Source organism: Galleria mellonella, unplaced genomic scaffold (assembly GCF_026898425.1).
Source record: "Galleria mellonella isolate WM207_F2 unplaced genomic scaffold, CSIRO_AGI_GalMel_v1 utg78, whole genome shotgun sequence".
Lineage (NCBI taxonomy): Eukaryota > Metazoa > Arthropoda > Insecta > Lepidoptera > Pyralidae > Galleria > Galleria mellonella.
In genome coordinates this window covers 4,754,403-4,769,134 of record NW_026442151.1, presented here as the reverse complement: position 1 = coordinate 4,769,134, position 14,732 = coordinate 4,754,403, and the positions used below count along the sequence as shown (strand labels likewise).

Here is a 14,732-nt window from a genome sequence, read left to right as displayed (position 1 = left end):
CATATTATAGTTGCTTATTTACTAAAACTTTGGTGCAAATATTATCTTATTCAGAAAAGGTTTGTTTGTAAACAATTAAAACAAATATTCATAACCCAGCGTCTTTAAAAACCCTTTTTCGATCAATATCTAAACAACATTTAAGTGATTTACCGTCTACGATACCTTAAAATAGAATATCTATAAGGTGATTCACTTTCCGACCACCCAAATAGGGTACTAGAGAATCAATTACAGCAGGGTCTGTTCCTCAAAGTTCGTTGCACTGGTGTTTTGCATCGCGACGACAACGTCTGCATATTGATCCAATAGGACATTTTCAAGTTATTGTCTTGAATTTCTCAGTTGTATATAAAAAATCATTATAATATTCTTTATTGCACTAAAACATACGGTAATAATAACAGTTGGAAACAATGTAAGCAAAGGTGAACTTAACCCTAAAAGAGATCTTTTTCTATTCCTAACACAGTAATGGATAGCAGTAATAAGCGAATGGATAGCAGTAATACAAAACAAAAATCTAAATAATTATATATATATATATATATATATATATATATATATATATATATATATATATATATATATATATATATATATATATATATATATACAATATATACATATTAAATAAAGGAGTAGGTAATAGTGAAAATATGATTTTAAACGTTTCTTGAAGAAATCGATAGAGAAACTATTATGAACATTTATGAAAAGTTTATACCACAGCAGTGCATTATATAATTATTTAGCTTAAGATTTAAAGGAAGTCTACTAAATAAAAGGAATGACAGCAAATCTCTAATTTACCGTTGCTACAGAGTGTCGGCCATTAGCAGCCCGTCACCAGCTCTTATGAGATTCTGAAATATACTAGGCACGAATTTATTTAAACTAAATTGCCACCAGTCACCGCTTGCAAAGGATTACGTCAACAGTATGATCGGTGATTACGACTGCAGCACACAATGGACTTACTATAAGGTGTAAATCGCCGCTAACATCCGGGAAAGCAAACGATCGTACCGGTGTATCAATCGACCCCTTTTATGAAGGCCATTTAATAATAAAAGATTCTACCATAATATAATATGATCAATGACGCGTCAGTTAACTTGTTTTGGTCTACTGAAATTTGTTATAACAAAAATAAAAATATAAACTAGCTAGCTTGAAAGTGTCTGAACAGAATTACGTCATTTTATTGGTATGATGAAATATCAGATTTACTCGTATAAAGTAATAACTTTCTTTTTTTTATACCACGAAGGTAGCCAGCCAGCAAGCACTCAGATTGCCTGGTGATGAACGGTTACTGAAGCCTATGATCGCCTGAAAGACTAAGGGTGTCACCTAGATGTTGCCGACCCTGAAGAAACCTTAACATACCCTCTTTGAAGAACCGCACGCTGTATAGTCTCTAGGGAAAACCTCGTAAAGGAACTCCACAGTCTGAGCGTTCGCAGGAGAAAATTCCTTTGAAGAATTTTTACATACACTACTTACATACTTTATACAAGCGGTAGAACATACATACGGAGGCAAAGTCTTGCCTTAGACTTGAGGCCTTGATATCGCCTGTAAGCTTGGGATCGTCGACTATTCTCATATCTTGTCTTTGTGATGGTCCCCCCCTATGCACCCCTTATAATAACTACCCTCTAAACTAACCTACACGTGGAAAACCTACAAAGCCTAAGAAAAGCCTACGAAGGCTTTACCTAATGAAATCTATGAAAATATAATGAAAACTTACCCTAAGAAATGGCCTAACACCCTCAATATAACCCCATACCTATATTGCCTTATATACCCCAAACACCCTATGAATCATATAACCTTTACAATAAACATATAATATTGAACAGATCTTATAGTAGAACACTTGATCATTTGGCCAGATAAATAAATGTGTGATCGTCTAGTAATGTAGGACCCGTTGTGTGTGTAATAACCAAAAGGTTCTTTAATTGGTATATGATAGGAGTTAAATAATGAAGATGATTGATAAATCTTTAAGGATTAAGAATAATTAATGAATTATACTCATAATTCATGTAACTAGGAAGTTATGTTAATTTAATAGTAAATTACAGAATAACTGTAATAATAATAAAAAAAATGGGGGAGCGGTCGGGCCCCTCACACGCCCGGACCAGTGGAAGACTTTCCAACTATCTATAACTCTTCCTCCTAAAAGGTAGGGAAGGGTATTACTATTTATTAATGCACTCTGATGGTAATAAGGGAATGAGTATTCTCAGTTCCAAACCAAACATAAGTACATTTACTTCAACATTACAGTGGCTCCACCAGCCCCACGATGCTTCCAGTATAAATTAGTGTTTGCCAGAGGCAAACGGATCGGAACTGAAATCCCAGGATCACTCCGACACGAGAGCTTACTCATGGGCGATGACCCTTTCAGTCCTATATGGCGACATAGAGATCACCCACTAACAGTACGAAACTGTTTCCCAGCGTCACCCTGTTACGAGCTTACTCAATGGGGGTTTCCCTGCGGCTCCACAAGAGATCAGACCAAGAAGCGAGATCACCCAGACACCAGAACCTACTTTGTTGGGACATAACCCTTCGGCCCTATAATGTGACATTAGAGATCACCTGTGAAGACAGTCCGATAGAGATGAAGATTTGTGTGATAGGGGATACCTTCCACACCCCGGAATTGGCCAAGCCATATAATGTTGATAATTGCTATATCATAACATAGCATTGTCAATTTATTATTATTTACTTAATACCAAGAATACTCAAGGTTCAAGTTAAATCTGTTGATTAGGCCGGAGCCTAAGAACGAGTAGTCCAACCCATAGGTCGAGAGCTACTAAAAGTAATGAGTGCTATTGAATGAACTATAAGTCCAGTCAATTATATATAATATTATTGTTGATTAACCACATTGTGAATTAACCAATTATTTATTCAGAGAGATATATCTAAAGGAACTATAAGTCCTTTAAAAGACACTGATTAATCACAAGTTAACAACGTCTCGTGAAATAACCAGTTGGGTTTTCTGTAAGTTTGAAGACACTAAGTCCAACAAGCTATTATTGTGTTGAGAGTAATAGAGATCTTTTGTAATATTTGTAGAGGTTTGAATAATCACATTGTGAAATAATCAGATTAAATAATTATGTAGCTTTATAGAGAGGACTATAAGTCCTAATTGGTTGTTGTCATAAGTACTGATAAATTACACATTAAAGTGCCAGGTCAATTATTATATATAAGTATATAGGAAGGACAATAAGTCCTATTTGTGTATGTTGTAGTAGTAGAGGCAATATATTGCATAATTATAATGTGAAAGATATAGATTAAATATATATTTGTATAGAAAGGACAGTAAGTCCCATACAATTATTGTAGCTGTACTATAGTTATACTATATCTACTTCCTTTTAGTGTCTTAGTAAACCTATTTACTAAGAGGATTTCTCAGATAAATAAGTGTTTTAGTGTTTAAATCATCATGATTAAATCCCTAAGAAATTAGGTCTTTAAATAATTATCATATCATTTAAGTGAAATTTCTCATATAAATAATTCCCATATTTTCCCTACAGTTATTATAAAATAACAGAAAATTATATAAATTTTCTATAGACTTAGATATAGAATCATAACGTGTATAATCTCCTTTTGTTTGACATCTGTCACATTAATGACGTATTGAATGACGTATTGATGTATTGAATTGAATTTTGATTATCTATCACAACTGTCAACGTAACAAATACTAGCAAGTTTGTTTATTTGTATTTGTTTAATATAATTAAATATAAAATCATCATATATCAACCGTAATATACAACTAAATTATCAGTTACATAAATAATCATGGTTTACACCAGAAATAATTAATAGTATCCAGTAATGCTGCAGTTTTATATTCATATCAGTAGCCAAGCTTACTTTCAAATTCAAGAATATACAGAAGATTAGAAGTTTAACATTCTTATTGCAATTGTACTTGCAATAATATATACATACAGTACTAATTATCAAAGAACATTCCTCAAATACATGTGTGGTGAAGATTTCCCAATATGCTATCTATTTGATTCCTAACCTCTAATGTAAATTTATTAAAGAAGTGAATAATCAGTGTTAGTGTTTGCTTTATTAATATTTAAAGTAATTGTCCTAACTTGATATTATTAGATTCATATCTCCTTGGATACAGTCCGACATAAACATATAACTCAATAATTAAATTTATAAAATACTAATATTATATTTTACTACTTGTATATCTCCATACTATTCCCATAAAATATACAAAACATGTATATTAAATATAAATCCAGTAAATATTCACTAATATTAACCCTGTCTGAACTTGTCTAGTCAATATAACATGAACAAACAACACACATACAAACCTTATTGCCAGGACAACTTCCTTTCTAAATATGAGTAAAATACATAGCTTCACAAGTGTCATACAGTACCAATTTTATACTGAACCTCATACCTAGTTAAGAGTAACTATAGTCAGAGAATCTTTTAGTACTTTTATTACCATTAGGAAATAAATCCACACCTATAATATCAGCATAATTAAATATTATTAGTAATCAGTAATACACACAGAATTGTTATTATCAGCTTGCTTACTACAACAAAATCAATATTAAAGTTTATAATAAATCAAGACAAAATATCTATTTAAACAATACAGGCTTGTTTACCATAAACACCCCACAGTCACATGAATTTATCTAGTAACACAATTAATAATGTATTAAAGTATTACATTCACATAATATCACTTGCAACAGTTAAGCTGTCTCTTTGTATATCTGGTGTAAAACAAATCCCCACATGTAGTTATGGATAATCAAATATAGACTAAGAATCATTAATCTGGTCGACCGAGTAATGGTATAAAAACACTTCACCATGAAGCGTTAAGTATGAACAGATATTCCAAACCAACACTGTAATAGTGTAATAAATACAAATATTTCATCATCATCATCGTCTCAACCATCACCAACCCACGACTGAACACAGGCAATTTTCACCGACTGACACAAGGAACGACCCCACAATACACATAAAACAGTCACTCCAAACAATGGAGGTAGCCCACACCGCACTTGCATTTATAGGGTCGCCACTCAATAACCCCTCTCTCTCATCAATGGCTGTTTCCCCAGCAATGAGACCAGACCATAGTCACTTTAGTCTATTATCCTCAATAAATAAATACTTTATAATAACTAGATATGAAACTAGTTAGTATTATAATAGTTTAATAGCTGATTTAATAAGTATTTTCCAAAACTGGACAATTAGAACATTGAATCAAATTGATGAAGTTCTATCAAACGACCATATAATTGGATTTTGTATATGAGTAGAATAACGTAAGTACGTAAATTATATTGATGTAAAATTTGTTCAAATGTGATTGCATTTAACGATATACGCATTACCTAAAGGTATATGGACTCGACTAAATACGTATTTTAATAGTTGTTGGGAAAAATATTAAGTATAGACTTTGCCTGTGATCACAGTCAAAAATCTAACTACGTAGTAATAAATGGAACAAGCTCACCGGATTCTCCAGTCTTCTATTGATTAATTTCACACACTTAATCGATAGTGATACACTAAGATCTCAAACCCCTTCATCGATCCAGTCCCTCCTAGATCTATATCCCAGTTATTTTTTTATTTTATTGCGCAATCCCTAAAACACGACTCCCGCGCCATTTTTTTTTTCTTTTTTTTTCTGCGCAATTCCTAAAAAGCGACTCCCGCGCGCCCCTCCGATCTGCCGGCTCTCCTCCTCTTTTTTTTTTTTTTATTCTTTCTCTAATAACGTCATAGATTATGTCACCGAAGGGTAGATATTTCAATAATCAGATTTAGCCTATTATTCGAACTGAACTTTTCTTTAAATTCAATTTAATTATATGTTAACGTATTTTGGTATTTTATATTAAATTGATTATCGAATTTATAAAACTTTAAAGACTCTCATAAACCTTATTAAACTGTGTTGTATGTATCTTTTTTACACCTGATGATAAAAAGGTAAACTATAATTTGGTTATATATAAAATATAATATATTTTTGTTTAATTTATTTAATTTTCTTGTGACATCCACTACACTTTGGAAACACACCAAAGGAGTTTCCCTTCTGTGTCAATATTTCATATATGGTAACGTCTTCTCTGTATACTATTGTGAACCTTGACTTTAAAGTTTGTTTATATTAAATAGCTCAGCTTTCGCAGCGGTCACCCATAGGAACCCCTGTTTCTTTTCTATGTACTTATGGTATTAAACCTATTGTACTATAGGCGAACCGTCACATCTTTAAACGGAGTCAAGAGGACCATGCTGGTATCCATGAGCTTATTTTTTTATTAGAAGAATAAAAGTTAAAAGTTAATTACTTTCATCCATAAATTAATTAAAGCTGTGTCGTGCTGCCTAAAGCCAGGGCGATTTATTAAATACAAATAGAAATCTGATCAAAGATAGACGCAAAACTAATAGGCTAATAAATTTCTTGCTTGGAACAGTAGGTCGTACTTTTGTTAACAGACTGGGGTCTACCCGAAATAAATGCTCCCTAGAGATTGAACGTGAAAGGTCACGTAACAATAACCTATATCAAAGTAGAAACAAGTTTTTGCAACAGTGGGTAAGGCGCGACTTTTAGGCGCCATGTGCTACAACAGTGAGACGTGTGACATTATAGTAAAAATTAAGCATTTAATTAACAGTTAAAAGGAGCATACTACATACATTCAGGACACGACAGTTAAAGATTACTCAAGACTTACAATATTATTACAAATCGCTTTTATTCACATGTTCTGAGTATATCTGTAGTAATAATTATAAAGTAGAAAGTTTTGTTTGTTTCGTTGTAATGGATAAACTCGAAAACTAATCAACCAATTTTAAATTAAAAATTGCCTCCCCTATAGAAAGCTACATTATCGGTGAGTAACATAGGCTATACATTATTTTTGAAAATTCTATCCACCCAAACGAAGCGCGTTAGTATGAAATATAGAGAATAATAAAACCTATGAAGGCAAATTAAAATAAGACAAAGTAATTTATCAGTTCTATGTTTATCAGCATAGCAAATATAAGTACTTCAGAGTGCGAACAATTTACAAAACTTTAAAGTATGTTGATGCTGGGAAAATATGTTTATACTGTTGAAATAACATGATGATAACAGAAAAGAAGAAATTATTGCTAAGGGACAATAAATAAATTAAAGATGTCAACGCCAAGCTCAAATGACAAGGATAGCAAGTAAGATGATTTTACCATATTTCAAGTCGATCTGTGATTATAAAAATTGGTTGCAACGAGCAGATTTAAACGGACCTACACAATACAATAGTTAATGCAACTATTGTATTATTTCTATTCGATAGACAATACCTCAAATATTTTTTTTTAAATACAAGTTCAGTAAACCATCGTCGCTTTACGACCGATCCCCTATCGCTAGACGATAAACACGTCCGTCCGTATGACTGTAAAACAAGACGCCAGACCGAAATATCTTTCGGAAAGCAAACAAAGCTGGTCTGTAAACAGAACTTTAACTAGTTCATGTTTTTCTATTATATAAAAAAAAAGAAAAACTTTGGTAACGAACTCTCCGATTCGATTTGGTAAATTGGCAAATGGCCAGAAATGCAAAAACTGTTTTAATCAAATTAAAAATGATTCGATAAATATTGCAGGCAATGCCAATTGAAGTACATGGCTTATTACCGTTGCCTGCAGTTATATTGCGAAAACAAATATCGTCTTATTTACTTAGATTATGTATTACGTAACAGAAAGTTTACATATAAGTATTACAAGTACAAGATAAGGAGAACTTACAGACATTTATTCCCTCCGGTCATAGTTTGGGCTATATTGATTGATTTCATCATTATATCAGCCCTTAACCATTCACTGCTGAACGTAAGACTCTCCCTTGGGGATTTTTCCAGTAGTTGCCTCGCTTGGAAGACAGATTGGCAGCCGCAGTTAGGCTTTAGAGATGTTTTAAGAGGGACGCTGTTTCCAATTCCTCGCCCTTCCATAGTCCACCTCTTACGACACCCACGAGAGAGGAAGGGGTGGCCTATTTTATGCCTGGACCACATGGCCAATTAATTAATTTACCCCCCAGTAAATAAAGAATCTCTATATTACAATTTTGACTAGAACTAACAACAACATATCGACATGTAATAATAAATATGAGTACAAAAATAAGATTTGCTAAATTCTCTTTCTGATAAATCCATTTATATATAAATTTACCGACTGTAGCAACGTTTTTTTTTTTTAATACAACTTAGAATGGCAAACAAGCTGACGGCCCACCTGATAGAAAGTAGTAACCGTCGCCTATAGACATAAGCAGTACCATGGACATAATAGAGTATACTGTTTCACGCATGATATCCCCTATGTATTGCCATTCCTGAGGACTCAGGTGTTATTCCTCTGTACCCAGTAAATTCACGTCATATCCCACACTTCAAACCGAAACACAGCCATGTAAACACAACTGCTTTACGGTTGAAACACGAATGGGACAGATGTATCTAAGCAATCGACTTTTGTACAAAGTCTCCCTCTGGTATTATTCGTATTCGTATAGTTCAACTTATTGGACGTAGAAACTTGATATTTTATTTAGAGGTTCCTAATTGACGTAGGCCATTTGCTAAAATGGATTTTTATAAGTCCCTATAGTAATAAGAATTGTGCAGACAATGTCGAAGAGTTCGTTTCTTAATTCTAAATATAGGTACATCTACTAGAGATGAAGGTCGAAAAATCCGATACGTGCAATAGCTACGTCCATTACAAAGCAAACATTAAGTACCAAAGCCGTTATAACCTCTCAATAGAGAATTGTGTTCAATGTATATATAAATTATCATAAAAATAACGGTGCAGTGAAGAGAGATCTATTGAATATGGATAAGGGCAATGGGTCACAAGTCACAACATTCACAGATTATACTATACAATCTGGAAAGAATAATATTTTTCAATGTAACTAATGAATAGAACATAAAAACAAACATAATATTAGTATAAAAATAGAAGTGAGTTAATAAGTCGAGAGCGCAAGATGCTTAGAAAAAAAACAAAAGCGCAGACTTCATGGCGACGCATTCTATGCTCTGAACGACAATACTTCAAAGAGAAATAGGCCACAAGAAACGAAGAGGGAAATATTTTGCAACAGGAAATTGTGTGGAAATGTTGAACGAAACGTGAAATTGCAATAGATACTTTGGAGGTAAATATATCATAAAAATTTTAACATATTTTCTCCATTTAGGAATTTTAGGATAAACGGACAGAAAAACATAATTGTAGCATTTATTTTACACATAAAGTAATAATTTAATTCCTATAGATATATAGAGGTACCCACTACTACGCTGGCGTAAGTATCAAATTTAATTTGCAATTACTAGAAAATCATAAGCCATGCTTTATAATTGGGGTTGCACTGTACAAAGAGCGCAAATGATACTCTGCATCTACAATTGAATGAAATAAAACTTTGCTTTAAATTTACCTAAAATTAGTTTTATCTCATGAAGACGGAGATGAAGTATATTTACCACTTGTAGGATTTCAAGGAGTTATTGTAGTCTATATGAATGTCTGATATATTAGAATATTGTTCTAAACATTAAAAATTATTTAAGCTCCAAATATTATTTAAGTATATTTGATGTTCAAAACTGCTTCCATTACTGCCATAATACAAGTCTGGAGTATAGACGATATATAAATACTGTTATAAGTATAAAATGATAGTTGATAAAAAACGAAAGATGAGTCTTGCGGAACCGTGATGGCGTCATCACTAAAAGCAACTGAGTTTTTTGGCATGTCTCTTTGGAGGCAACCTGATGAATTAGTTGCGCTCGCAATGTTAATTTTAAAAGTCATAGCTACAAGGTAGGTATATTTCAAAACAAATGAGCAATGCCTGTGCTTAGGTCATAGACAAAACGTATTATAGTGATAAACATTAAAAAAATTACAATGACATTGAGATATTACATGTTATTCATCATTACTATATTAGCTATTTAAATATGTAACAACAATAGTGAAACATGTCCAGTGACTGTAGCATAATAAACCGAGCAAGTTGAGGATTGGTAAACAAAGAAAGAACTCTTACTTGCGTTGGTTTAACGAAGCGGTTTGTTAAAAATGTAACGAATAGCTGGCTGTAGGTTTTGTTAAAGTTTGTATAAGTGCTCTAAGGTATTTATTTCATTTGTTATTTAAAACAAGGTTATTTCAAAATTAGTTATATGGTTAGATAGTTTTTACGAAAGTTTTAAAGAGATACATAATTATGTCCTCTCTAAATGGACGTGCTAGAATAAGTATAAATAAAACGATAGTTCTGTATCTATTGGTTTGTAATCTACTACAGTTCCATAAAAGTCTATAATTAAAAAATATTTTAAACTCAGAATCGTTAATTACCAATAAGATTATAATCAATAAAATTTATCATTTTCTTATTTTGACTTCAGTAATTGCCGTAATTTAGATACTATAAAATAAATAAATCTTGACATTCATAATTATTACCTAGTCAACCTTAGAAAATTATAAAAATGTACACGACTGTAACCAAAGATTGGATAGACAGAGATATTATCGACTCTTACTGTTATAACAGGTATACTCTGAACTATCAGTATAAACTGACAAGGACCCTTCAGCCATTTCTATTTAGTACTTTTTCTTTCTAGATTTTTATGTTTATGTTCTTGTTTGTTTCGTGACCAATTTTCTATTCTATTATTATTCTGAGCCCATTTCTAGATATAAATTAGATTTGTTAAACGCATCATGGAAAAATTGGTCGATTTTGAATTTGATATTTAAATTGCATTGAATGTTGATTGAAGGATTGCATGTTTGCAAATTCGATTATTTATCTCTTTACTCATTTCTACCGTAATAGTAATGCGTAGATAATTTGTTGTTTTGGTTTAAAGGTAAGGTAACCAGCATAATTTTTAATAGTTGTACAATAGCTATGACATTTTTGGTCACAGGACTGACTATGAAGAAATGCCATGAGCGTCGAAGTATGATCATCATTTTTCACCAAATGCGTCTGCACATTCCTCGCAATTTCTGGTACTCAATGTAAAAAAATATATACTGATATTTTAAGAATGATGTTCAAAATCTCACAGCACTCCCATTTTATTTTTAATAAACATTACAACTATGTATGTATTTTAATCATAAATATTTATATCAGGTAGCAGGTTTATGAACTTAGAACCACAGAAACACCGTATAAATCTTTATACACATACAAGTACAATAACCGCGGAGTTTATAATAATTTGTTAGCAAAGCTAAATCTTCGAGGCTGCAAGGTCGTCGCTCTAAATGTGAGCTTAACGGGTTCGATGTCCGCCTTCTACGAGTAGAGTTCTGCGTTTTTCTCTCACCAGTTATTTACCATAATTTGAATTAATTATAAAGATTAGAAATAAAGTGAAGTTATTATTTCTTCATTTTCATTAGGTGCATAAATTATAATATATATATATATATATATATATATATATATATATATATATATATATATATATATATATATATATATATATAAACTCGGCAAGAATGGCTGGAAGACATCCGGGGAACCACGAACAAAAAAATCAAGAAAATCCCGCTCAAATGTCAAGACAATGTTGATTGTTTTTTTCGATGTTCGGGGGATTGTCCATCAAGAATTCGTCCCTCCAGGCCAGACAGTTGATGGAAAATATGTGCTATATATATATATATATATATATATATATATATATATATATATATATATATATATATATATATATATACTTTCCGGACAAACCTCGTATACCTACTTATTTATAGTATTAACTAAATAAATTATTTATACATTTCAGACGATTGGAAATTTTTCCTTTTATAAATAGTACTTTGTTTTTCCAGTTTCCTTAGTTAGGAATTTTTCAATAAGTTCATTAAGAGTAATTATTGTTAGTTGATGTGCAATTTTTAAACCAAATTAAGCAAATATGTGTATATATTACTTTATCATGCGTAGTAATAACATAAAGATGATTATTTTTTTGTGAAATATCAGAGTAAGGTCAGATATTTTCCATCGACAAGTTGTATTAAAAATTGTTAGTTCAGCCGACTGTGACTAGTTTTTGTCACGAGTTTATGGCCAATCACTTGATAAAATTCAAATTCTAGTTAATTAAAATACATGATATCGTAACTATAATAATATATATTTTCAATACTATGTTAATTGATAATGAATTTTTATTATACAGCACGTATGAAAAACGGTATATAGGTATATAATTAATTCAAGAGATGACGATATTCTCTTCCTGTTATTTCGAGTTGCAAAAAGTCCCGTATTTTATATTAGCAAAATGAGGGTTACAGTAGTGTACATAATTTATTTGATAAATTATAAATATAAATACATAATAACACGATATAGTGTTATCCAAATTATTTGTGAATAATTAATGAAATTCGATGAATTAAATAGCGTGATAAGTTGAGGAAATTGATTGACATACAATTTTAATAGAAATGGTTCGGCTCAGTCAATCAATAGACATTCCATTAAATTTATTTTATTAATGGATGGAAATGTAATGGTAAGTCTGCCTTATCTGTATACGCTTACGGGGGTACCAATGGCCTATTATGACGTATTTATCAGGAATTAACCACGATGCTGCCCAGGAGGACCGCGTGATCTACATAACAAGATATACTGTTAGCAATAAATCTACTAGCCCCTGTTACTAAAAATCCCGTCCCTTCAATCAATAGAATAGATTGCCTAAGTTTAGTTGCATAATACAGAAATTCCCGTGACTTGATATATTTAATTTACTTTCCTACGTTCGCATGAATATCAATTTTCACAGACATCAAACAATCGTGACCCCGCTTTTGTGTGGGACCGCATTACCGCATAGTGCAGATATTTCAAGCTGTAACCTTGACTATATTTAAATATGTAGTTAAAAGGTATGCTAAGTTTTCAAGATAAATTATTAACTAAGTAATTATCTCGACAGTTAAATTCTAAAAATTACAGTTTGCAATGTAGTAGACAAATACGTTAAAATACTTTTTGTTCGTAGTTTATACCATAAGCTGTGTGTAAAGAAGCATTATAAATCAGTTGATCGAAAATTGACAGAGAGCAAGAACAAGAAGGTGGTGCCAATGGTTTTTCGATCTCGTTTTAGATTTTATATTTTCTTTATCAATTTAAATATATAATAAATAATAATATAAAAGCTGGGTACATTGAGTGTATTATTATGTATCAAGTACACATGTCATTATTATTTACTGATCCGGTTTCGACAACAAAGCACTCACTTTCCAACCGGTCTGTGATCAGGCGCCGTGAGCTGAATACACCAAGTTGCAACCAACTATTGCAAATTATAAATTTTTAAGGCATACGTAATTTATCTAATTATCTTATATCGTCCTTCACTCTCTCAAATATTTATCGAAACGTAACAATTTACACAAAAAATGAAACTATTTTCAATCTTAACAAAACTTTCTTTAAAATCAGTTCAGACTTGGCGAAAAATATCATAGAGTCGAAATGAAAACTAGCTATTCAAACATCTTCCTAGCAGCTATTAACTATCCACTGCTGAACATAGGCCTCCCCCTTGGTTTTTGTCAGTGGTTGCCACGCTTGATACTACCAATACATGCTACAAAATAAACGTACATTTATTTATTTTATATAAAAAAAAAAAAACAACAACCAAGAGACTTAAAATAAAAATATATAGAGATACATCTAATTAACACACTATAATATAATCAAACTTAATTAAAAAATTAAATGACTATTATTTATAACACTTTTTAGTCCTACTATTAAATTTAAAATAGGAATCCTAAATTTGCAGTTTATTTTTAATTTAAAAAAGTTACTAATTATACTTTTAGGGTGTCTACTAAAGTCAGACATCTCTATTTTTGGATTTGAACACAATGTATGTTTTGATTAAAAAATATTTACTTACAAGTTACGACAACAAGGCACAAGAGTATTTTGTGTGTATAGACATTCACATTAATCCAAAAACACTATATTATAATCACAATTTTCAAGGGGAAATTAATAAACTTGACTATTTATTAATCCTTTAAAGTCCAATTCAGTAAAACGAAACGCGTCAAATGCACAAATACACGCGTCCGTTGGTCGCGCAAGACTCGTTAAGACTACATTGGCTGAGGAGTTGATTCCTACCTAGCTAGTGCTTGCTAAACTCTCGTTGAATCTGAACTGGAATATCATGAAAATTTAATTTGAAAATCGATCGATTTAAACTTTGTAATGTTAGGTACCACTTTAGACAAGTAACTAAATAATTTTATCAAATTATAAATAAACAAGATAAATTATGTGAATTACGAACACTTTGAAACTACTTAAGGTTCGGTGTCGTATTTTTTTTTTATAATACAGGAAATGACAATCTTACCGCCCTCTTCAGTGAAAGTGGTAACTGTAAAATGTAAATATTTACATTCCAAATGTCAATAGTGAATGGATGTGCATGTCCACTTGTGACATTTTATCATTTATCATTTTA

At 31.5% G+C, this 14,732-nt stretch overlaps 1 protein-coding gene across 2 annotated transcripts in view; it reads right to left on the bottom strand.

The window, feature by feature from the left end:
• Window positions 1-14,732, bottom strand: part of LOC113517350 (uncharacterized) — a 70,701-nt gene that overhangs the window by 40,530 nt on the left and 15,439 nt on the right. The window contains exon 1 of one of the 2 annotated variants that reach the window (XM_052901620.1): window positions 14,157-14,366. The exons of the other annotated variant lie outside the window; for it this stretch is intronic. The gene's annotated coding sequence lies outside the window, so the exon portion shown is untranslated. Of the gene's footprint in view, window positions 1-14,156; window positions 14,367-14,732 lie in introns of those variants that run through there. 2 annotated transcript variants of the gene reach the window in all.